The sequence below is a fragment of the Chinchilla lanigera genome, unplaced genomic scaffold, assembly GCF_000276665.1.
Source record: "Chinchilla lanigera isolate Chin_1 unplaced genomic scaffold, ChiLan1.0 scaffold00036, whole genome shotgun sequence".
Lineage (NCBI taxonomy): Eukaryota > Metazoa > Chordata > Mammalia > Rodentia > Chinchillidae > Chinchilla > Chinchilla lanigera.
In genome coordinates, this window is record NW_004955437.1 from 12,226,420 (window position 1) to 12,228,972 (window position 2,553).

The window sequence follows — 2,553 nt, forward strand, 5'->3', positions numbered from 1 at the left end:
GTCAGCCTCACAAGTTCCTACCATCTTGTTTAGTGAAGCTCTGTATCGTTTCTACTTTAGAAAATTTTTTTGTTCTCTTTAATGGTTTGATCAGTTTTGCATCCTTACATCTAGTAATCTGAGCAACTCTGTTGAAGATAACAATATGTAATATAATAACCACTCTTAATTCCTATCATTTTGTCTTGAAACCCTGTATCATTTTTATTGTTTTTGTGTTGCTTTGTTTTTGTCTATGTTGTTATTTTGTTATTTTTTAAAACTTTTTAAAATAAAAAAGCACACTTTGCTCTCCCTTTCTAATTATCCCTGTGACCCTACACTCATAGTGCTTAGGGTATGAGCAGATGTGTTCTTCTGAGGATTAGAAAGATGTGCTGAGTCCCTCTTTAGATGTGGCACGGGTGAGACCAGTGGGCACAGCAAGGACGGCAAATGACAGGACAGGTGATGACAATGGTGGCAGGCAGTGACAGGCAGTGGCCTATTAGATTCTATCACACCCTAGGCCACACGATTTCTTCACCTTTAAACCTATGCTCACAAAGGGAACGAAGTGGTGAGGGACCTGTGCTGGTCAGGGGCGGGACTCCATGAGGATTACCCAGACTGCGTGGATTTCCAGGTCTCCCCTGAGATCTTGAGTCAAGGTCTTTCACTTTCTCATAATTATGTGTGGAGCTGTAGACAAATTCTCTGTTTCAGTCTCCTTCAGGTCCTGGGCTCTGAGTCAGCCTCTGTTAGTCTCCAGAGAGAACCATAGAACATCATCTCTTTGTGCTCTTCTGTACTCTGTGCAGAGTTAAACACCTAACATATCATTCCATTTAGCATTTTAACAACTTGTGTTGGTGTCTCTCTGCTAACACATATGCTACTTACCGTAAGGTGTTCACGTCTCTCGTGCACATCTCAGAACTTGTCACAGAGGTCTGGCACTCCACGAATGCTCTGTGAGTGTGGGAGACTGAGTGAAAGTTGGAAATCATTTCAGGATGGTAGCACTGGGGTCCTGAGGTAGACATCAACCCGGAGCTGCCTTCTGTGGCTTCAGGGTCCTTTGTATTCTGCAGCCTCCTTGGGAAACACCCAGAACTGCATTCCAGGACTGTCTGAACAGCACTGAGATGTAGAATTCCAGGTAAGAGAGAGAAGAAAGAAGTAAATGAAGACTGAGTTCTGGGCGGAGTCGGATTTGGGCGCTAGCAGCTGTGGACACTGAAGAACCTCCCCCGAGAACAGCTGGGTCACGGTTCTCGCCCCGTTCCCCTCCTTCCCTCCTTCCTTCCAGGAACCGTCAGGCGCCGTCCCTGCACGCTGATGTAATAGCTCTTCTAGTCTGCCATAAAAAAATGGCCTCCAATAAAACCACCTTGCAAAAAAGTGAGAAAGAAACGAAATGGAAAAAGTAAAACACTGAGGAAGCAGAGCCTGAAGAATTTGTGGTAGAAAACGTGCTGGACCGATGTGTAAGTGAATGGGAAGGTGGAGTATTTTCTGAAGTGGAAGGGATTTATAGAGGCTGACAATGCATGGGAATCTGAAGAAAATTTAGATTGTCCAGAGTTAATTGAAGCATTTCTTAATTCGCAAAAAAGCTGGTAAAGAAAAAGATGGTACAAGAAAATCTTTATCTGACAGTGAATCTGATGATAGCAAATCAAAGAAAAAAAGGTGCTGCTCGAAAACCTAAAGGCTTTGCTAGAGGTCTTGATCCTGAACGAATAATTGGCACCACAGGTAGTAGTGGAGAATTGATGCTTCTCACGAAATGGGAAGATTCAGATGAGGTTGACTTGGTGCTGGCCAAAGAGGCAAATATGAAATGTCCTCAGACTATAATTGCTTTTTATGAAGAGAGACTAACTTGGCATTCTTGTCCAGAAGATGAAGCTCAATAATTTACACCATATATATATATATCTTGGTTTTGATTTATTAGTATGAAAAAACCAGCATTCTAATGAAAATCAAGTCTAATATGTTGGTTTTGAAAGTAGTATTTGGGGGAGTTGTTGGGTTTTGTTTGTTTTGCATATATAGCACTGGTTACCTTGAACAAATAAAAGCTTTTGTAGTTGCTTCCTTTATCAGAAAAGAGCATTTGATAGCCTGATATATTTCCTCTGTTTTTCTAAATATTGGGGAAATTGTCCATAGTTAAATTCAATCAGAACTCATGTTTTCCCTCACATGCTTAAGGACCAGTCTGAGTTTTTTGTTTGCATGTAAAACAAAAAAAAATTTGTAAAGAAAATACTCATGTAAATGGTATTTGTTTTGATTTTAAACATTCACCAAAACAAAAACTATGGGTAATAAGCTCATGTTTGAGATGCCGTTATTCTGAGAAACCTAAGAAATAAATCACTTCAAGTTAAATAAGAAGTTTTCCTGAAGCTGTAACCTTGCAAGTTAAATAGATAATTCTGTAGTTAATTGGAAAGTTTAAAGTGGATATTTTCTAAGCTGCCCTATCAGAATCCATATCTATGTCTTTAGTCACAAAAATGCAGCAGTTCATTTGTAAAATTCCTCAAAAGAAAAATTCTT

General features: G+C 39.9%; 1 pseudogene; it reads left to right on the plus strand.

The window, feature by feature from the left end:
• The first annotated feature begins 1,352 nt into the window (after positions 1–1,352).
• LOC106149099 lies at positions 1,353–1,901 on the plus strand (annotated as a pseudogene).
• The last annotated feature ends 652 nt before the right edge of the window (positions 1,902–2,553 follow it).